Here is a 22709-nt window from a genome sequence, read left to right on the forward strand (position 1 = left end):
AGGACTCATAGCTCCATGTTGCAGTAACTTGGCAATTCACTTATCGCAGGCTGCTGTCCACTTAAAAAATATGTGCGCTATTTTAATCTTAAGTTGAGATGACCAGGGATCAGACAGCGCTGCGTCAAGACAGTCACCAGAGTACCTCTATTCACGATGAGCGGCGTCCTATAGCGTATGTCCGGGAGACATCGGATTGCCGTCCCATGACGCCCGCCGTGTGGTGAAGAGGGGAGGAGCCTGAGTCACTGGGAACGACTGGAAAAGGACAACCGCTACCGTTTGGAAAATGGAGCTCCCGTTCGGAAGGAAAGGGCGGACAGTGAAGCTCAGTAAGTTGCTGTGACGGCCATGACTGACATGTTTCGCACGCCTGCGATTTGTCAAAGTCTCTTTGACAGGGAGAGAGGAGACTTGTGTGATGATCTGCAGGGAGAGAGGAGACATGTGTGAAGATCTGCAGGGCAGGGGGACAGGAGACATATGTGATGATCTGCAGGAAAAGAAGAAAAATGTGTGATGATCTGCAAGACAGGGGGAGAGGAGAAATGTGTGATGATGTGCAGGGCAGGGGGAGAGGAGAAATGTGTGATGATGTGCAGGGCAGGGGGAGAGGAGAAATGTGTGATGATGTGCAGGGCAGAGAGAGAGGATACATATGTGATGATCTGCAGGGCAGGGGGAGTGGAGACATGTGTGATGATCTGCAGCAGGGCAGGGACAGAGGAGACATGTGATGTTCTGCAGGGCAGGGAGAGAGGAGACAGGTGTGATGTTCTGCAGGGCTGAAGACAGTGAGCGGTAATGATATGCTGTAACCTCTAGCAACCAATGGGTGAGATGATGTGGCGGCATAGTGGTGTAGTGGTTAGCACTCTCTCATAGCAGTAAGAAGGGTTGCTGTTTCGAATCCCAACCATGACACCACCTGCCTGGAGTTTGCATGTTCTCCCTGTGCCTGCGTGGGTTTCCTCCAGGTACTCCGGTTTCCTCCCACAATCCAAAGACATGCAGGTAGGTTAATTGGCTTCTGTCCAAAATTGGCCCTAGTATATGAATGGGGACCTTGGATTGTGGGCTCATTGAGGGTAGGGACCGATGTGAGTGTGCAATTTACAGGGATATGGACAATTGTAGACACTCACTCAGGTTGAACTGGATGGACTGGTGTCTTTATTCAACCTTACTAACTATGAAACTATGAAACTATTATGTCTAGCAACCAATCAGTGAACAGTAATAATGTGCAGTAATCTCTAGCAACCAATCCGTGAATGGGGACCACCTCTTTGATAACATTTATTAAAGTTTTTTGTGAGCTAAGTCTATGTGCTGTGGGATGTTGGAAGTGGAGAGCGAAATTGCATGGGGGGTCCAAAGAAAGTGTGCCCAGGGTCCAATCAATATTAAAGACAGCCCTGATTCTGAGAGGGGGATTGGCGCATCAGTGTCTGTTGGTTCCAGGGATAAAGTGGGCAATGCCTTGGGAACAGAAGTGTGGAGAATTACTTAAAGAGAAGCTGCACCTAAAAAAAAACATATTAAAAGCCAGCAGCTACTAATATTGCAGCTGCTGACTTTTAATAATATCACACTTACCTGTCCCAGGTTCCAGCGATGTCGGCGGCAGATAACGAGCGATCGCTCGTCTCGCTGCAGCCACCGCCGCCATCCTCTGTCAGGGAATCGGGAAGTGAAGCATGAGGGCTTCACTGCCCGGTTCCCTACTGCGCATGCGCGAGTTGCGCTGCGCTTCTCTTATGGTCCCCCGCTGTGTCTCTGGGAACTGTGTGTTTCCCAGAACACAACGGGGGGGGGGAGCCATGCGGGGGTGGGCGGAGCCATGCAGCGGTCTGGCCGGAAGTGGGTGCAGATACCTGGATTATCCAGGTAACTGCACCCCCCCGAAAGGTGCCGATTGTGGCACCGGAGGGGGGGAGGGATAATACTAGCGGAACTTCCCCTTTAGGGTGAAGAACCGCTTTAAATGGATAGTGGTTTCTGACCTGCCTTCCAAGGGGCAAACCCCCATTTATTGGTTCAACACCCCAACAACTACTTTCAGTGAGGAGAAGGCTATGGCATGGCTTTGCTTGGGACTTGACTCTGAATTTCCTAGCAAGTTCAGAGGCATATTGAAAGTCAATAAAAAATAATTTATGGAAAAGAAAATGACGCTGCAAAAAAATACATTTGAAATATTTTTTTTTCCTGTACTTTTACATACATTCATGGTCCCTTAAGTAAGGATGAGCTCTGGCGTGTTTGCATGCTCCACGTGCAGAGCCCGCCAGGAAGTCGGCGCAACGCTGCGCTAATCTCAGGGAACGAGACATTTTTCCAATGTCTGCAGAGATCAGGCAATGTCTCACGGCCTGCGCCGACTTCCTGGCGGGCTCTGCACGTGGAGCATGCGAACATGCCAAAGCTCATCCCCACGCTTAGCCCTTGCACACACGGTCGGACATTCCGACAACCAAATCCATCAGATTTTGTCAGAAAATGTTGCATACACACGGTTGGACAAAATCCGATCGTTCAGAACGCGGTGACGTTATTTCGTTACGACGGGACTACGTTCAGGCTAGTAGCCAATAGCTTTGGTGTAGGAATTTGATCTGAGCATGCGTGGCACTTTGTCCAATCGAAATTCTCTACACATGATCGGACAAGGTCTGATCGGATCATGTTGTCTGAAAATTTTACCGACAAGTTGGAAAACTTGGTCTGTCGGATACTCGGACGGAACAGTCCGATGAAGACCACACACAGTCGGATTATCCAACAAAACGGTCCGATCGGACACATTTCGTCGGAATCTCCGACCCTGTGTACAAGGGCTAAAGCTGTGGCATAATATCTGTAAAGTTATTTCTATTTGTTAGTTTCTCTCACAGCTATTTGCTCCGTTCCTGTCCTCCTTGCCAGGAACCATTATGGCCCAGGGCCATAGCGGGACTGATTGATGTTTTGCAGAGAGCCAGAACTGGGCAGGGAGGGCCTTTGAGGGGACTCTGATGGGATTTTCCCTGTTGGTTTATGCTCAGAGACATGGGGAACTCTTTCTTATGTCAGTGATGTGTCAGTGTATACTGCTGACTCACAATCTTCTGACTTGGGAAACTCCCACTGGGCTGGAGGGTGACACAAGATATATCAGCAAGTCAAACACAGCGATCATCGCACTCTGAGCTCTTGGGCAAACTCAGTACACCATTTATCTGGGGGAAAAGAAAACTTATTTTAATTTAAACAGATTTAACTCGTTGCAGCTTTTGCTGTAAAAAAAAACCCCTTTCCTGACCTGCTGGAAGGAGAGAAGGCGGCAGTCCACATAGACAGGAAGTAAGTAACAAATATATGTTTTGTATATGAAGAGTTTCCAAACTGCTCTTATACTGGATCTTAAATTGAGGTGTGTCCCTTGAACTGTCATTTGTCATTAATCTGAGCTCCATTTTACATTTGGCAACTTCTGATTTGGAAAGAATCAGGAAGCGTGTGTGGTAAGACTACTAAAGCACAAACAGTTTTCATTTCAAAATCACATGCCTGAATAGAAGGTAAATATTTGATATTAACATTTCTTCTTCAATAATCGAGTTCAAAGTAATTGTTGCAATTGTACAATTGACAGGATTAGAGAATTTTGATGTTGTTTAAACATTCACATTTCAGATTGTAGAAATATTTAATGGATTAAAGTGTATCTAACACACTCTAAAAATAAAAAAGTTTTAACTAAAACTTTTTTATTTTTAGAGTGTGGAAGGGTTAGACCTTTTGCCTTGTTTTTATAGCTGGGGATCAAATCCACCCTTTCTATATACTGATGTGATGACCGTTGTCACTGAGGCATAAATTGATAGGAAATCCAAAATTCAAAGCTGGATTCACCAGCCACTTGCATTGTGTTTGGGCATACGTTTCAGCAGTATATTTCAGTTTTTTATTGTGTTGGGCCTGTTGCAAAATTGCATAATGCATGGGCAGGCTAAGGCCCCTTTTCACACTGCCGAGACTTGAAAGTTACACGATTTTGCTGCGATTTCAGGAAATGCCTGTGTAAAGTCGGACCAAAGTAGTACAGGGACTACTTTGAAGTCGGTATGACTTGAAGTTGCAAAGATATGAATGGTTATCATTGGGAATCATGGGGTATGACTTGTCATGCAACGCCGATGTCCAAAGTCACAGAAAAAGTCGCACAAGTGTGAAAGGGGCCCCAATGCACCATGATGTGTTGATTTGCGTGTAAAAAAAAGAATAGAAAAAAATGTTCCTCCAAAACTTGTTGCAATGTAAGCACATAAGTGTGAACCCAAGCTGAATCATTCATCTGGTTACTGTCTAATGGCCCCTTTCACATGGGTGCCTCTGTTCTGCACGATCTGCCTGCAAAGCGGGGGATCGCTCCGCTGATCTCCGCTGCGCAGGCGGATCACAGGTTGGTCTCCGCTTACTGAGCAGAGCAGAAGATGGACAGAGTCCCGCTCTCCTCTATTGTGAGAGCAGATGAAAATAGACTGCTTGTCCGTTTTCATCAGATCCCATCCGATCCAATCCACCAGATATATGGAAAATAGGACCTCCATCCCTGTTGGCAGGGAGGATCGGGTCGGATAGCAGCAGGTGTCAGCGGACATGTCACCACATAGAGGTGAATGAGGTGTCCGATCAGGTCCGCCTGAAAAACTGAGGCGGACCTGATCGGACAGCCCGTGTGAAAGGGGCCTAACAAGGGATTTCCCATTGCTTATATTTCCCCTCAGTCCACTTTGCATCATGGCAAAAGCAAGTAATGGGGAATCTTAACCACTTCAGCCCTGGAAGATTTGGCTGCTCGATGACCAGGCCATTTTTTGCAATACAGGACTGCATCATTTTAACTGACAATTGCGTGGTCGTGCGATGCTGTACCTAAACAAAATTGATGTCCTTTTTTTCGCCACAAATAGAGCTTTCTTTTGGTGGTATTCAATCACCTTTGCGTTTTTTACTTTTTGCGCTATATACAAAAGAAGAGCGACAATTTTGAAAAAAAACACAATATCTTTTACTTTTTGCTATAATACATATCCCACATTTTTTATCAAAAAACAATTTTTTTCCTAGTTTTAGGCATTCTTGTATTTTTCTACATATTTTTGGTAACAAAATCTCAATATTTTCGTTATAGCATCTAAAAAATAGGTGATAGATTTATCGCATTTTTATTACCGGACCACCCTTGGATCAGTAGGCTCCCAAATCCACTCGACCCTGTCCCTGTAGTTGCGTTGCCTCGGGCCAGCCAGCCCCGAGACTCGGAATGCATGGTTCCGCACCCCAGGCCAGGAGGGCTATGGGGCTGGGTCAGGAGGACCACCAGAACCTAACAGACAGAAAATTAAAGATGGAACCTCGAACCACGTGGTGTCGGTACTTTAAATACCACCCCTCAGAATGCACAGCAGGAGAACACTCCCACTGGGCTGGTTCCGAGAGAACAGCGTCATTCAATACACCCAGCTAAACTACATTTCTACTCTTGGCAGCGGTGACAGTGACAGCTGCGATCAAGGAGAACCCAGTGCAACCCAGCTGGACTGGTACTGAAACCAGAAATTTAGAGAATAGTCCTGAAACCCAATTGTGGTTTCAGGCAAATTAACTTTTATTGAGATTTGTATGTAAATGTTTTATTGCTATACCTGATTGTTATATATCGCAACCTGCTGCCTTTTAATATTCTGTTGTTTGGAAATTCAATACAAAAAAAAAAATTATGACAAAAAAAAAAGGAATTATGGGGGAAAAAAGAGAAAAGGTGGGTGGGTGGTAAGGGGTAGGTGATGGTACATTTAAAGGACATACAACATAATGTTCCCAGAAAGTACACATATCAGGCTGAGTGCAGTGACTTTTCACTGACCAGAAGTCAGCAGTGCCTATAAGAATGTTGTGCCCTTAGTATCAGAACTTTGTCTTTGCCTATATGTGGGGCAAATCTAAATGTAGGAATAATGCATTTGATTCTTCTTTAGTCATCATTATTATGTGGGCTGAAGCACACAATGCGAAAAGTCTGCAAACAGAAACTATTTTTGGAATAGAGGTTGTAAAATGTATTTGCACTTTGACCGGAAACTTTATTATGGCTCAGAGTTTGTGCTTCCAAATTTGTTCACTTTATAGGCGCTTAAAATTCCTATTCTGTGCGTTTAATAATATATCAATAGGAAAGCAGGTGCAAACTTCTTCCTGGAAATTAGGTATATGAAACACGGTTTCTTGTACGGGGTGGATCCCCCACACGTAGTCATGTGACCACCCCATTGCACAATCTCCAGGATTTTCCAGGCATACATCCAAGTCTGAAGGTGAGTCTTAGTAAATAGCTGAATGATAATGGATTTGGTTCCTTTTTGCAGTATTATATAAGAAATGCAGAGGCGGCTCTAGGCTTTGTAAGGCCTTAGGCAAAATGAAGACATAAGGCCCCACTCATGCCCATGATGGGAAAAATAATGAAAGTGATAGATAAAAATGAACTGTATTAGTACGGTACAATATAGGGGGAGGGTAGGTGGACAGTGCATGGGTCAGGAGGGTACAGTACAGTACAGGAGGGTAGGTGGACACAGTACAGGGGATAGGAGGATATAGTACAGGGGGAGCAGGAGGGCACAGCACAGGGGGTAGGGGGATACAGTACAGGAGGAGCAGGAGGGCACAGCACAGGGGGTAGGAGGATACAGTATAGGGGGAGCGGGAGGGCACAGCACAGGGGGTAGGGGGATACAGTACAGGGGGAGCAGGAGGGCACAGTACAGGGTGCAGGAGGATACAGTACAGGGGAGCAGGAGGGCACAGCACAGGGGGTAGGAGGATACAGTACAGGGGGAGCATAAGAGCATAAGGGCACAGTGCAGGGGGTAGGAGGATACAGTACAGGTGGTAGGTAGGTGGACACAGTACAGGGGGTAGGGGGATACAGTACAGGGGGAGTGGGAGGGCACAGTACAGGGGGTAGGAGGATACAGTACAGGGGGAGCAGGAGGGCACAGCACAGGGGGTAGGAGGATACAGTACAGGGGAAGCATAGGGGCACAGTGCAGGGGGTAGGAGGATACAGTACAGGGGAAGCATAAGGGCACAGTGCAGGGGTAGGAGGATACAGTACAGGTGGTAGGTAAGTGGACACAATACAGGGGGTAGGGGGATACAGTACAGGGGGAGCGGGAAGGCACAGTACAGGGGGTAGGAGGATACAGTACAGGGGGAGCAGGAGGGCACAGCACAGGGGATAGGAGGATATAGTACAGGGGGAGCAGAAGGGCACAGTACAGGGGGTAGAAGGATACAGTACAGGGAGAGAAGGAGGGAACAGCATAGGGGGTAGGTAATTGGAAACAGTACAGGGGCAGTAATGAATGTTACTGATATGGTCTGCTCAAGCAGAGCTGCTCAGGGAAGCTGCTCTCACAGATCCCACCTATTTTGGCAGGCTGTCACTGGGCTAAATCTACACTGGAATGACACAACCCCCTCTACCTTCCCCTGCAGAGTTTTTTGCTCTCTTGTGGCACTTTGCAGGGGTTAAGGAAGGGCTCTGAGGTGGAACATCTTATTACTGCTGCTTGTGTGGGTGGGATGTGTACTGCACCAATCACATGGGAGGAATAGGAGAGAAGGGTCAGCAGGGACTGGTGCAGCACACATCCCACCCACACAAACAGCAGCAATAGTAAGATGCTCTGCCTCAGGGTTCCTTCTTAGCCCCTGAAAAAATGGGAGCCAGGATGGAGCTGGGAAGTATGGGGTAGGGGAGTAGGAGGAGTGTTGAAAAAGGGGGGAGTGGGTAGGAGATGGGGAACGGGTAAAGGAGAACTGGAGTGGTCAAGGGAGAAAGAAAGATGGAAGGAAGGAAAGAAAGAAATAAAAAAATAATAATAATAAAATGAAAGAAAGAAAGAGGAGGATGAAGGGAGAAAGAAATAAATATGAAGGGAGAAAAAGAAAGAAAGAAAGAAAGAAAGAAAGAAAGAAAGAAAGAAAGAAAGAAAGAAAGAAAGAAAGAAAGAAAGAAAGAAAGAAAGAAAGAAAGAAAGAAAGAAAGAAAGAAAGAAAGAAAGAAAGAAAGAAAGAAAGAAAGAAAGAAAGAAAGAAAGAAAGAAAGAAAGAAAGAAAGAAAGAAAGAAAGAAAGAAAGAAAGAAAGAAAGAAAGAAAGAAAGAAAGAAAGAAAGAAAGAAAGAAAGAAAGAAAGGATGAAGGGAGATAGATAGAGACAGAGAGAGAAAGATAGATAGATATATAGATAGATAGATAGATAGATAGATAGATAGATAGATAGATAGATAGATAGAGGAAGAAAGATAGAAAGAAAGATAAAGGGAGAGAGAAAGAAAGAAATAAAAGAAAGAAAGATAGACAGATACATAAAGAAAGATAGATAGATAGATAGACAGATACATAAAGATAGATAGATAGATAGATAGATAGATAGATAGATAGATAGATAGATAGATAGATAGATAGATAAAGGGAGAGAGAAAGATAGATAGATAGATAGAAAAAACTAAAGATAGATAGATAAACGGAGAGAGAAAGAAAGAAAGGATGAAGGAAGAAAAAGAAAGAAAGAATGAAGGGAGAAAGAAAGATATATAGATAGATAAAGGGAGAGAGAAAGAAAGATAGATAGATAGATAGATAGATAGATAGATAGATAGATAGATAGATAGATAGATAGATAAAGGGAGATAGATAGATAGATAGATAGATAGATAGATAAAGGGAGGGATGAAAGAAAGAAAGAAAGAAAGAAAGAAAGAAAGAAAGAGAGAGAAAGGAAGATAAATAGATAGATAGATAAAGGAAGAGAGAAAGATAGATAGATAGATAGACAGACAGACAGACAGACAGACAGACAGACAGACAGACAGACAGACAGACAGACAGATAGACAGATAGATAGATAGATAGATAGAAAGAAGGATGAAGAGAGAGAGAAGGGCACCCCTATATCAGTTTACAGTGCACTCACTCAGAGGCAGGAGTGGCTGGATGGATGGATCAGACTCCATCTTTCCTTTAAGTTTGCTGGGCTTGAATCTTCCCGCCCACATCCCCTTCTCTTAAGCAGCAGAACAGTGTCTGTCGGGGAGAGTGGGCGGGGCAGACAGAGGAGGGGAGGACGGAGCAGGGGAAGGAGTAGAAGCAGCTCTCTCCTCTGACTGGCTGTGCGGGCAGCAGGGGGAGAAGTGTCAGAGCTGGCTGTGATACACCCAGCTCTCTATCTGGAGCTCTCAGTGAGCTCCGATCACCCTCTGATCTGTCCCGCTCGTGGCCAGTTTTCTCTGTGCCACTGGGAGGACTCGGCGCTGTGCTGGTGTCAGGGATCTCTGCTGCTATAAGGGGCGACTCTGTTATAAGGTAAACTAGGCGGCAGCGAGGCCCCTCTGATTGCGGGGCCTAAGGCAACCACCTAATTTGCCTAATTAGAGAGCCGCCTCTGAAGAAATGTATCATATATTCAATCATGTTGGGGGTGTATGTTCTATGTATACAGTGTAATAGAATTATGTTACGATGATGCCCAGTGGTCAGTCATATAGGGGGTGTAGTGTTCTATATACAGAGTATAGTAAAATTGTATTCCGATCATATCCAGTAGTCGTTCATGTTGAGGTTGTAGTGTTCTATATAGAGTTTAGTGGGATTATATTGTGATCATATCCAATGGTCGGTCACAGGGGCGGACTGACCATTGGGCCACTCGGGCACTGCCCGAGGGCCCCATGCCACTAGGGGGCCCCATCAGGGTTGCCAGCCTCAGTAAACCAGGGACAGTATGTAAAAATTTGTGTTTTTTTTTTAACATCTGTCTCTGAAATGTCCCTTACCGACATCCTTTTGGTCTAAAAATTGAGATTATAGCTGCCCCACCTCTCCAGTACTTTCTCAGCCAATAGAAACATGTCTGTGTATACTGTGTAATTGTATACTGTGTGCGTGTGTTTTTGTGTCTACTGTGTGGCCCCATAATCTCTGATTGTCTGGGGGCCCCATAATCTCCTATTGCCCGGGGGCCCTATGAGTTGTCATTCCACCCCTGGTCGGTCATTTTGGGGTTGTAATGTTCTATATAAAGTGTAGTTGAATTATATTGTGATAATTTCCAGTAGTCAGTTTATTGGAGATGTGAATTAATATGACAAGTATGGATCTCTCATCCCAAAGCTTCTAAACAATTCAGAGAGCTTGCCAAAACATGATACAATTTCCTTTTTCAGCTCTGTTTTTTTTTTTTTATGAGGAATATTCTACCAATTAAGATACTTTCCTTAATAAGTGATGTTATTTGTTAACCTAATGTATACTTCTTAACGATGGACATACCTGTTACAGTGTGAACCCTGTTAGGGTAATGGGAATTTAGATTGCATTACATTATCATTCTTTATTGAAACTTCCATGACACAACTATTATTGTCTTGGAATGTTTGTTATTATTATATTATTGTTTGCTTATAAAAACATTCAATAAAAAATGTATTGATTAAAAAAAACTGTATTATGATTGTTATTGATTGGTCTTGTTGGTATAGTAGTCCATATATGGAGTGTAATAGAATTTTGTTATGATCATATCCAATGGTTGGATATGTTGGAGTTATAGTATGGAATTGTATTATGATTACAGTGCCTTGCGAAAGTATTCGGCCCCCTTGAACTTTCAACCTTTTGCCACATTTCAGGCTTCAAACATAAAGATATAACATTTTTATTTTTTTGTGAAGAATCACCAACAAGTGGGACACAATTGTGAAGTGGAACGAAATCTATTGGATATTTTAAACTTTTTTAGCAAATAAAAAACTGAAAAGTGGTGCGTGCAAAATTATTCGGCCCCTTTACTTTCAGTGCAGCAAACTCACTCCAGAAGTTCAGCGAGGATCTCTGAATGATCCAATGTTGTTCTAAATGACTGATGGTGATAAATAGAATCCACCTGTGTGTAATCAAGTCTCTGTATAAATGCACCTGCTCTGTGATAGTCTCAGGGTTCTGTTGAAAGCGCAGAGAGCATCATGAAAACCAAGGAACACACTAGGCAGGTCCGTAATACTGTTGTGGAGAAGTTTAAAGCCGGATTTGGATACAAAAAGATTTAGACATCCCAAGGAGCACTGTGCAAGCGATCATTTTGAAATGGAAGGAGTATCAGACCACTGCAAATCTACCAAGACCTGGCCGTCCCTCTAAACTTTCAGCTCAGACAAGGAGAAGACTGATCAGAGATGCAGCCAAGAGGCCCATTAACGCTCTGGATGAACTGCAGAGAACTACAGCTGAGGTGGGAGAGTCTGTCCATAGGACAACAATCAGTCGTACACTGCAAAAATCTGGCCTTTATGGAAGAGTGGCAAGTAGAAAGCCATTTCTCAAAGATATCCATAAAAAGTCTCGTCTAGGCATGAGCTTCGTGTTCGAGTCGAACATATGTTCCACTCAAACATCGGCTGTTCGCCCGTTCGGCGAATTCCGAACGTTATGGGCCGTTCGCGCCAAATTCGTGTGGCGCTCACGGCCCACAATGCACTGCGATGGTGCAGTGCATTGCTGGCTCATGATTGGCCAAGCATGCACTGTGACCCCGCATGCTTGGCCAATCACAGCGCCGGCAGCGAGGAGAGCCATGATTGGCCACAGGCAGGATGCCTGGGGCCAATCATAGCTCAGGCTGTGTAGTACACGCCCCACACTATATAAGGCCACCAGCGCGGCGGCCTTGTGTAGTGTGTTGGCGTCTGTAGCAGTTAGTGGGTGTTCTGTGTACCTTCAACACAGTATACACCGATCGTTATCGGCCGATTTTTCGTTCTTGCTCTTCTGTAGTGGTTGTTGTCTGCGTGCCCTGACCGCAGTATACACCGCTATATTCACCTATATAGCTAGCGATATATCTATCTTTTATAATAGAGCTTGCAGTCAGTGTTAGGAGATTGTGCGTGCTGTCTGCGTGCTCTGAACCCAGTATACACCGCTATATCCACCTATATAGCTAACTATCTTGCTCATTTTAAATAGAGCTGTCAGTCAGTGTTAGGAGATTGTGCGTGCTGTCTGCATGCTCTGAACGCAGTATACACCGCTATATCCACCTATATAGCTAACTATCTTGCTCGTTTTAAATAGAGCTTGCAGTCAGCGGTAGGAGATTGTGCGTGCTGTCTGCGTGCTCTGAACCCAGTATACACCGCTATATCCACCTATATAGCTAACTATCTTGCTCGTTTTAAATAGAGCTGTCAGTCAGTGTTAGGAGATTGTGCATGCTGTCTGCGTGCTCTGAACGCAGTATACACCGCTATATCCACCTATATAGCTAACTATCTTGCTCGTTTTAAATAGAGCTTGCAGTCAGCGGTAGGAGATTGTGCGTGCTGTCTGCGTGCTCTGAACCCAGTATACACCGCTATATCCACCTATATAGCTAACTATCTTGCTCGTTTTAAATAGAGCTTGCAGTCAGCGGTAGGAGATTGTGCGTGCTGTCTGCGTGCTCTGAACCCAGTATACACCGCTATATCCACCTATATAGCTAACTATCTTGCTCGTTTTAAATAGAGCTTGCAGTCAGCGGTAGGAGATTGTGCGTGCTGTCTGCGTGCTCTGAACCCAGTATACACCGCTATATCCACCTATATAGCTAACTATCTTGCTCGTTTTAAATAGAGCTTGCAGTCAGCGGTAGGAGATTGTGCGTGCTGTCTGCGTGCTCTGAACCCAGTATACACCGCTATATCCACCTATATAGCTAACTATCTTGCTAGTTTTAAATAGAGCTTGCAGTCAGCGGTAGGAGATTGTGCGTGCTGTCTGCGTGCTCTGAACCCAGTATACACCGCTATATCCACCTATATTGCTAACTATCTTGCTCGTTTTAAATAGAGCTTGCAGTCAGCCGTAGGAGATTCTGCGTGCTCTGAACCCAGTATACACCGCTATATCCACCTACATAGCTCTTCTCTATTTGAGCCATCTGCAGGAGTTAGTGGAAGTTGTGTGTGCCTCCAGCACAATATACACTACCCAATTGCTGGTTTTCCCAACTCCCTTCAGGCCATTACCATGTCTGGAAGGCCAGTAAGGAGAGGCAGACAGGCGTGAGCCGATAAAAGAGGGCAAGCAGGCTCTGTGTCTAGAGACAACAGTGCTGGTCGTGGACGCGGTGCACCGTCATCATCAGCACGTGGCCATGGGACACGCTTGTCCTTCTTTTCGGCAGCTGGACATGTTGAGCCGCAACATGCCAACGACTTGGTAGAGTGGATGACCAAGCCCTCTTCATCCTCCTCATCCTCTCTCACCCAGGCTCAGGGTACTAGCAAAGCAGCTGCCAACGCATCGTCTTCCCTCCTCTCAATGTCATCATCAGTGACTCCTTCCCTAGACCCACCACGTCCTCCTGAGGAGTCTCCTGAACTCTTTGAGCACAGTGTTGGGTACATGCTCCAGGAGGATGCCCAGTGTTTTGTAGGCTCTGATGATGATACTCAGCTAGAGGAAGGCAGTAGCGTGAATGCAGAGAGAGGGGATGCTCAAGAAGGACAGCAATCTGGCAGTCATGTTCCACAAGCTGCAGCATACTGCCAGGTTTGCTCCAGCGATGAAGAGGGAGGGGACGATTAGGGCACTGACTCCACGTGGGTGCCTGGTAGGAGAGAGGAGGAGGAGGCACATGTCCAATGAGGCAGGATGCCCTCCGGGGGCCAGCTTAGGGGCAGCACACCGACTGAATCACACCGCAGAGCTCCACCTGTGCAGGACGCTGCCTCTGCGCGTTATTCTAAAAGTTCTTTGGTGTGGGCCTTTTTTGAGACGAGTGCATCAGATCGCACCGCTGCTATTTGCAACATATGTCTCAAGCGTATCTCGCGTGGCCAAAACATCAGCCACTTGGGCACCACATGCTTGACCAGACATATGTTGACCTGCCATGCAGCTCGTTGGCAAGCGTACCTCAAAGACCCACACCAAAGAACAAAGCGGACCTCTCCTTGCTCCTCATCAGCTGGGATCTCCAACCCCACTAGACCTTCAGTCCTCTCTGAAACCTGCTCTGAGAGGAATGAAGGTGTAGAATTAGGTGTATCACAGCCAAGTGCTTCCGGGCACTCTGCTAGCAGTACACCCATGTCCGATTATAGCAGGCAAATGTCCCTGCCCCAGCTGCTGGACCGGCGAAAGAAGTTCACTCCCAGCCATCCACATGCCCAGCGGTTGAATGCTAGCTTGGCTAAATTGCTAGCACTTAAACTGCTGCCTTTTCAGTTGGTAGACTCGGCCCCCTTCCGTGAGTTTGTAGAATGTGCGGTTCCTCAGTGGCAGGTCCCCAAACGCCACTTTTTCTCATGGAAGGCGATTCCGTCTCTCTACCGGCATGTGGAAGGCAATGCCCTTGCCTCGCTGGACAGGGCGGTCAGCGGTAAGGTGCATATTACAGCTGACTCATGGTCCAGCAAGCATGGACAGGGACGTTACCTGTCTTTCACGGCCCATTGGGTCACTCTTCTGGCAGCTGGGAAGGATGCAGGACAAGGTGCAGTAGTGTTGGAGGTTGTTCCGCCACCACGCCTCCAAAATGCTACTATTGGTTGTGACACACCTCTCTCCTCCACCCCCTCCTCCTCTTCTTCTTCCTCCGTGGCCTCTTCCAGTGCTCTGTCCTCAGAACCAGCGGTGCTCCGTATGCGTTCCAGGGGCTACGCAAGTACGCAGGCAAAACGATGCCATGCCATGCTTGCGCTGGTTTGTTTGGGGGACAGGAGCCACACTGGGGCGGATGTTTTGTCAGCTCTGCAGGGGCAGGCCGAGAGGTGGTTGACGCCACGCCAGCTTAAGCCAGGAATGGTGGTTTGCGACAATGGCACCAACCTCCTCTCCGCCCTCCGACAGGGACAACTGACCCATGTGCCCTGTGTGGCTCACGTCCTTAACCTGGTGGTGCAGCAATTTTTGGGCAGGTACCCGGGCTTACAGGATGTCCTGAAGCAGGCCAGGAAAGTCTGTGTGCATTTCCGCCGACCATTTAATGCCTGTGCTCGGCTGGCTGAGCTCCAAAAGGAGTTGAACCTGCCCAAGAACCGCCTTATATGTGACATGCCCACCAGGTGGAACTTAACGTTGGCCATGCTGCAGCGGCTGCACACGCAGCAGAGGGCCATCAATGAGTACCTGTGCGACTATGGCACCAGGACAGGGTCAGGGGAGCTCGGTTTTTTCTCACCACGCCAGTGGGGCATGATCAGGGATGCATGCACTGTCCTGTCACCGTTTGAGGAGGCCACAAGGATGGTGACCAGTGACAGTGCATGCATCAGTGACACTGTACCTCTTGTCCACCTCTTGGAGCATACGCTGCGTGGAATAATGGACAGGGCACTCGAGGCAGAACAGAGGCAGGAAGAGGAGGACTTCCTTGCCTCTCAAGGCCCCCTTTATCCAGACAGTGTTCCTGCTGTGCCACCATCACACCGGAAGAGGATGAGGAGGAGGATGATTGTGTCAGCATGGAGGTGGAGGCTGGCACTCAGTATCCGCAGCAGCAGCAGCAGTCTTGTAGGGATGATTTACAGTCCCAAGAAACCCGTGGACTTGTACGTGGCTGGGAGGAGGTAGCTGCGGATCATGTTGTCCTTAGTGACCTAGAGGACTCCGGACTGAATGCCTCAGCTAACCTACGCTGCATGGCCGTATTCTTCGGATCAAGGAGAGGGACCATTACTGGCTGGCCACTCTCCTTGTTCCACGGTACAAGGGTAAGGTTGCCGACCTTATCTTGCCATCGCAGAGGGAGCAGAGGATGAGACATCTCCGGGAGGCCTTGCAGAAAGGTCTATGCAACGTGTTCCCAGAGACTGGGAGGTTACAAACTCCTGGTCCTGGACAACGTGTTGCTGAGGCATCGGTCAGAAGGAGCGGTGGAGAAGGTAGCCGTCTGACCGATGCTTTCAGACAATTTTTTAGTCCGCAGCCCCAAGGTATGATCGGTTCCAGCAACCATCACCAGCGTCTGATTTACATGGTGCAGGAATACCTAGGGGCAAGGTCAGACTTGGACACCTTTCCCACCGAAAATCCTCTGGCTTACTGGGTCTTGAGGATGGATCACTGGCCAGAGCTTGCACAGTATGCAGTTGAGCTACTGGCCTGTCCTGCATCCAGCGTTCTTTCGGAACGCACCTTCAGTGCTGCTGGTGGCTTTGTTACCGATCACAGGGTGCGCATGTCCACTGAATCAGTTGATCGACTGACCTTCATCCAGATGAATCCGTCTTGGTTCACCCACAGCTACCAAGCACCTGAAGCTGATGTAACCGAATAATTTTTTTTGAAATATCACATCCCTTCAAGACTGCCTATGCTGATGCTGAGTGACTGTCCTGTTATGTTGATTGTCTATCCTCTTCCTCCTCCGCTGATATGTTGGAAGAACATTTCTGGTTCTGGGTGATGCCATCAGCCCAATTTTTCTGCCCCTGTTTAACAGGGGAGTTTAATTACAATTTTTGATGCAATGCTTTGCAGCAGGGCTAATTCCTACACTACAACTAGAGTATATTGGAGAGGTTGCAGTGTCGTGGCACCAGTGCCTAAGGCCCAATTTTTCTTCTCCTGTTTAACAGGGGCGTTTAATTACACATTTTTGATGAAATGCTTTGCAGCAGGGCTAATTCCTGCACTAAAACTAGAGTATATGGGAGAGGTTGCAGTGTCGTGGCACCAGCACCAGTGCCTAAGGCCCAATTTTTCGTCCCCTGTTTAACAGGGACATGTAATTACAATTCTTGATATAATATTTCACAGGAGGGCCCGTTCCTGTGCCCACCCAGAGTAACTGTGAGAACTTATAGTGTTGTGGCACCAGCACCACAACCACCAAAGGTCAATTTTTCTACCACTGTTCAACAATGGCATGTAATTACAATTCTTGATATAATCGTTCCAGTGCCCACCAAGAGTCACTTTGAGGGCTTATAATGTTGTGGCAAAACCAACACCTTGTTCCGCCATTTCTGCAGAGCATATAGGGCAGGCCCCTACTTTCAAACATCCAACTTACAAACATCTCCTACTTGCAAACGGAAGGAGACAACAGCAAGTGAGATGAAAAAAGACGGACGGCAAAACAAATTATACAGGGGTGATAACCCTTCCCTATGTTTTCCAAAAAGCTTAAAAATAGTTTTTTTTACTTTAAAAATGTACCAGTTGAAAATTACAAACAGATTCAACTTAACACACCAAACCTACACAGTCCCTGTCTTGTTTGCACCGCCTGTATACTGCTGTTCTGAGTATATAGGGCCTGGGGGCCACACGTATTTCCTTTTTTTAATATGGGTACGGGGTTCCCCTTAATATGCGTACAAGACCCAAAGGGGCTGGTAATGGGCAGGGAGGGCTACCCATGCCATTTTTCTCAATGATTTTCAACCATATTGCAGGAACCAGATATAACATTAAAACCGCAAGCAGTTTTAAATTACGTTATTTCCGTTAACAATATAATATAATAACAATATAATAATGATTTACTTCTTTCAGGCTCAAGTAGTGCTGATATAGACACAGGTACGATTTGCAGCACAATTTTATAGTCTATGGCAGTGAAATCGTGCTGAAGTTCTGGATAAGTAACATATGAACTTCTTCTCAAATCGCACTACTTGAAATTGTACCTATTAAGACGCTGCCATAAAAACACATCAGATGTTACTTCAGGTACGATTTGTAGATCGCATGTCGTACCTGAAGTTGTACCGGTGTGACCGGGGGCTGAAGGAACATTGTGAAGTTTTTTATTTCTCATCACACAGGCAGTTTTCTCCAGTGACACAAACCTTCTGTGTGTTACATCATACTGGAGGGTACAAAGGATTTTTCAGTTACAGCAAATGGACATAATTGAGGCATGTGCTGTTTTTTTCTCCAATTTCAGAAGGGCCTTTCCAAATTCCTTTTATATTTCCACACATCTTATTGTTACATCTAATGGCCATCTTTGGTAACTTCTCTCTTATGGTTACAAATCTATATTTTTAGCCAGAGACCTGTATCTCCTATGCCCCGGGACAGAACTTGGCTCTACTCTCTGCCGCATTGACTTTTATAGCAGGACAATGCTGTATAAAGAAACCTCTACTGTAGAATAGTAAGTCATGGTTGGAAAGCACAGGAGGATGTTTCGATTCAGGAAAAGTCAGGGCTTCCAGACGAAGATGGATTAGGGTGTTGTCCACATTTATATACAGTAAAACCTTGGATTGCGCTCATAATTTGTTCTGGAAACGTGCTTGTAATCCAAAGCACTCGTATATCAAAGCAAATTTCCCCATAAAAAAATCATGGAAACTCCCACAACCACAAAAAATAATAATATTCAATACGGAATGCATGAAGCAATATCTAGCAGGAGCTATGGTAGTGTCTTAGTCAGGGGCGGCCCGTCCATAGAGGGGCGCCAACCCCCCACCCCCCTCCAGGCAGTCAAAAAGGCCCTTTAAAAAAAAAAAAATAATCCTTAAGTGCACTGTGTTCAGATGCCGGACACGGTGCACCTATGGGAAGTGCCACGTCTATGCAGTCAAGAGATTGCAGATGTGGCCATTCATTTGCGGGAGTTTAGCCCGCCTTGCGGCGCTTTGTGAAGCACAGAGTAACTTCCGCCCGTTCGTAGTATATATTACTACGGTTGGGCGGTTTGATTGACATCTGAGATGATGTCACTTCCTGTTTTCTGTCTCCAATTGCACCCAGGAGAGAGTAACCAGGAAGTATGAGAGGACGGACCTCTCTACAGGAGACATCGCTGTAGAAGACAACTCACTGCAAGGAAAGTAAGGGGTTGTTTGAGGCTGCTGCAACTTGGTGGGACACATGCTGCTGCAACTTGGTGACACACATGCTGCTGAAAGTTGGTGGGACACATGCTGCTGCAACTTGGTGCGACACATGCTGCTGCAACTTGGTGGGACACATGCTGCTGCAATTTGGTGGGACGCATGCTGCTGCAATTGATGGTGAGACATGCTGCTGCATTTTGATGGTGACACATGCTGCTGCAATTTGATGGTGACACATGCTGCTGCAATTTGGTGGTGTCACATGCTGCTGCAATTGATGGTGATGATTTCATTTTATATTACAATGTTATAATAGAAATAATGCGCTTCAGTCATCCTGACATGGTGGCTGGGATCCGGGGGCCCCCCTTTTTTTTTAAAGGTGGCTTCCAGATTCCGATAAGCCCCCTGCCCGCAGATCCCCATGACCACCGGCCAGGGTTATGGGGAAGAGGCCCCTGTCCCCATCAACATGGGGACAAGGTGCTTTGGAGTGGGGGGCCCCGCCCCAAAACAACCACCCCCCATGTTGAGTGCATACAGCCTGGTATGGTTCAGGAGGGGGGGGGGTAGCGCTCGCTCATCCCCTCCCTTTCCTGACTTGCCGGGCTGCATGCTGGGGTAAATGTCTGGTATGGATTTTGGGGTGGGGGACCCCACACTATTTTTTAAAAAAGATTTTGGCATGGGGGTGGGGGCCCTCCAAATCCATACTAGACCCGAAAGGCCTGGTATGGATCTGCCAGGCTGCATGCCGTTTTTTAATTTTTTCATTTCCGATGTTCTGTCGAGAAGTGCCCCTCTTTGAATAGTGCCCGGTATGTACTGTGCATGCACTGTATGGAACAGCACAACAGCTGATTTGCCGATCAGCTGGCCTCACGTATCCAGGGTGCATGCGCACATCATAGGGGGTATCTCTTGATGGGAGATACCATTTCACAGGCATAACTTAAACCTACGGGCAGTGGCGGCTGGTGAAGTTTTAGGATGGGGGGGCGCAAGACCCCGCCCATCCACGGTTGGCCCCTCCCACTTCTCATAAGCCACACCCAGAAATTTCCAAGATTATAGTATGAATTTACATAGTTAAAGGCCCCGTTATTACATCTGATTTATCTGCGTGGGTGTTCTGGCATCACATTGTAACAGTTAGATGAAAACTGTTAATGCTCCCAATTTCAGAACTTCTGAGAGAATTTAGTTGCATCTCCTGTTGGGCTTTTCCAATAAATTCAGGTGAGGCTTGCGTTCCTCACAGCGGCATTGTCTCCTCCGAATGCCTGATTAATACGCAGAGGAGAAAATGTTATTCCCCTTCAAGAGATGGGAGCGAGAGCAATTTAAGGATCATTTTCCTGGCTGGTAAGACAATCGTCAGATGAGTGTGAAATTGTTGCAATTAGACTGCAGAATCTATTGACTCACGCTGATGAAAGATGGTGCATGGATTGTTCACGCTGCGAACGGCACTCAGTGGGGCTGCCGTCTCTCCCGCTTGAATCCAAACCAATGTCTTTTTATTTGAATGATTCTTGATTATAAAATAAGTTTGTTTTATCGATTGGGATTTGTAACAAATTTAATTATTTTTGGATCTCTGTGGTTGAAAACTTTTATAAAAAGTACTATAGGAACACACACACACCATATAAAATGGCTTTGCCACGAATAGAAGATTCCACCAGGGTACTGAAAACTCTTAAGGCGTCTTAGACCATTACACAAAGCAGACAACTGATTGGTTTAGGCCAGGCAGACCATGCCTGATAGACTTGCAATAAGATAAGCAATGTACAACATTCTGCAGCACCATAAGAGAAGTGTCTGTGTATCTAGTGAGCAAAATAACACACACACACACGAAGCCCACTTACCTGACTGTGTCACCTCCGCAGCCGCTCCTCACACCGCTCTACTCCTCTTACTTCCTGTTTCCTCTCTCAGGTGAGATGGGAGAGAGAAGACAGGAAGTGACATCTGAGTCAACTCAGATGTCAATCAAACTGCCCGCCCGCCCGGCCGTAGTAACACATACTACAGCGCCGGGCGGAAGCTACTCAGCGCTTCAGAAAGCGCCCTGAGGCGGGCTAAACGCCCGCAAATGAAGCGCCACGCCTGTAATCTCATGATTGCATTGGCGTGGCGTTTCCCGGCGTGCACTGTGACCGGCGCTCGAGCACTTCCTTAAAGACCGTTTTTTTTTTTTTTTTAAAGGGGCAGTTTTACAACTTTTTATTTTTTTTGACATTTTTTTTTTTTTTTTTTTTTACCACACAGGGGGGGGCGGCGCCCGGGCGCCCCCTATGGACGGGCCGCCACTGCCTACGGGGGAGACCGTAGTTCTCAGATTGTTTATAGCTGCTGCTGAAGGGCAGCTAGTGGCTGTCTTGAAGAGCTGGTTTTGTCTGTGTTTCACACAGGCGAAACTGACTGTCCAACGAACCAAACCCGCCCTGCAACACAGACAGTACTGGACTATCAGCACACTGTAAAGCCACCCCACAACGGCGAGGCACAAAGTGAGAACTACAGTCTCACCCCACTGTTTGTATAGGTTTCAATTGTGGCCGTGAAATGGTATCTCTCATCGAGAGATGCCTCCTAAGATGTGCGCTTGCGTCCTTGTGACATCACTCCAGCTGATCAGAAAATCAGCTGAAGTGCGGCTTCGTCTTGCGCATGCGCGGGCACTATTCGATGGGGGGCACTTCTCGACAGAACACAGGCAATTTGTTTTTTATTCAGCTGTCAGCGAGGAACCCTGCTGACAGCTGATGACTCTTTGGTTCTTAAGGATGTGGCTGTCTTAGCAACCAGCTATATACAGTTAAACAGGAAAATAAAAACTGCAAAACGCATAAAGATCGCATCACAAATACAACACTTGCATTTTTGGTGTGATTCCATTAAAGTCTATTACACGCAAAACGCAGAAAAAAGCTCCCGACCCTTTCCAAAAACACACCGGCCGCAAAACGCATATATGTGAACGTGTACCATAGAAAACAATGTAGTGCATTTCTACAAACTGCAAAACGCACTAAAAATGCATAGGTGTGATCCTAGGGTAAATAGGTGCGATTTCAAGTAGTGTGATTTGAGAAGCAGTTCATGTATTACTTTTTCAGAACTTCAGCGCGATTTCTCTGCCATAGACCATAACGTAAATCGTGCTGCACATCTACCTGTGTCTATATCGGCCCTGATTCCGAGAGAGGGGGATTGGAGCCATAGCACACAGGGCTGGCTGATTGATGTTTTGCAGAGAGCCAGAACTGGGCAGGGAGGGCCTTTGAGGGGACTCTGATGGGATTTTCCCTGTTGGTTTATACTCAGAGACCTGGGGAACACTTTCTTATGTCAGTGATGTGTCAGTGTATACTGCTGACTCACAATCTTCTGACTTGGGAAACTCCCACTGGGCTGGAGGATGAAGGTATATAAGCAAGTCAAACACAGCGATCATCGCACTCTGAGCTCTTAGGCAAACTCAGTACACCATTTAGCTGGGGGAAAAGAAAACTTATTTTTATTTAAACAGATTTAACTCGTTGCAGCTTTTGCTGTAAAAAAAACCTTTCCTGACCTGCTGGAAGGAGAGAAGGCGACAGTCCACATAGACAGGAAGTAAGTAACAAATATATGTTTTGTATATGAAGAGTTTCCAAACTGCTCTTATACTGGATCTTAAATTGAGGTGTGTCCCTTGAACTGTCATTTGTCATTAATCTGAGATCCATTTTACATTTGGCAACTTCTGATTTGGAAAGAATCAGGAAGCGTGTGTGGTAAGACTACTAAGTGCACAA

General features: G+C 46.3%; 1 protein-coding gene across 3 annotated transcripts in view; it reads left to right on the forward strand.

Annotated features, from left to right (window-relative positions):
* Positions 1-3168: 3168 nt before the first annotated feature.
* The window catches only part of BCL2L14 (BCL2 like 14), a 46914-nt gene continuing 27373 nt past the window's right edge, over positions 3169-22709 (forward strand). For 2 of the 3 annotated variants that reach the window (XM_077468805.1, XM_077468803.1), the window contains exon 1: positions 22359-22527. The gene's annotated coding sequence lies outside the window, so the exon portion shown is untranslated. Of the gene's footprint in view, positions 3346-22358; positions 22528-22709 lie in introns of those variants that run through there. The other variant, XM_077468804.1, reaches the window with a different exon arrangement.

The sequence above is a fragment of the Lithobates pipiens genome, unplaced genomic scaffold (assembly GCF_037356315.1).
Source record: "Lithobates pipiens isolate NorthernLeopardFrog02 unplaced genomic scaffold, aLitPip1_a1.2 Scaffold_8, whole genome shotgun sequence".
Classification (NCBI taxonomy): Eukaryota; Metazoa; Chordata; class Amphibia; order Anura; family Ranidae; genus Lithobates; species Lithobates pipiens.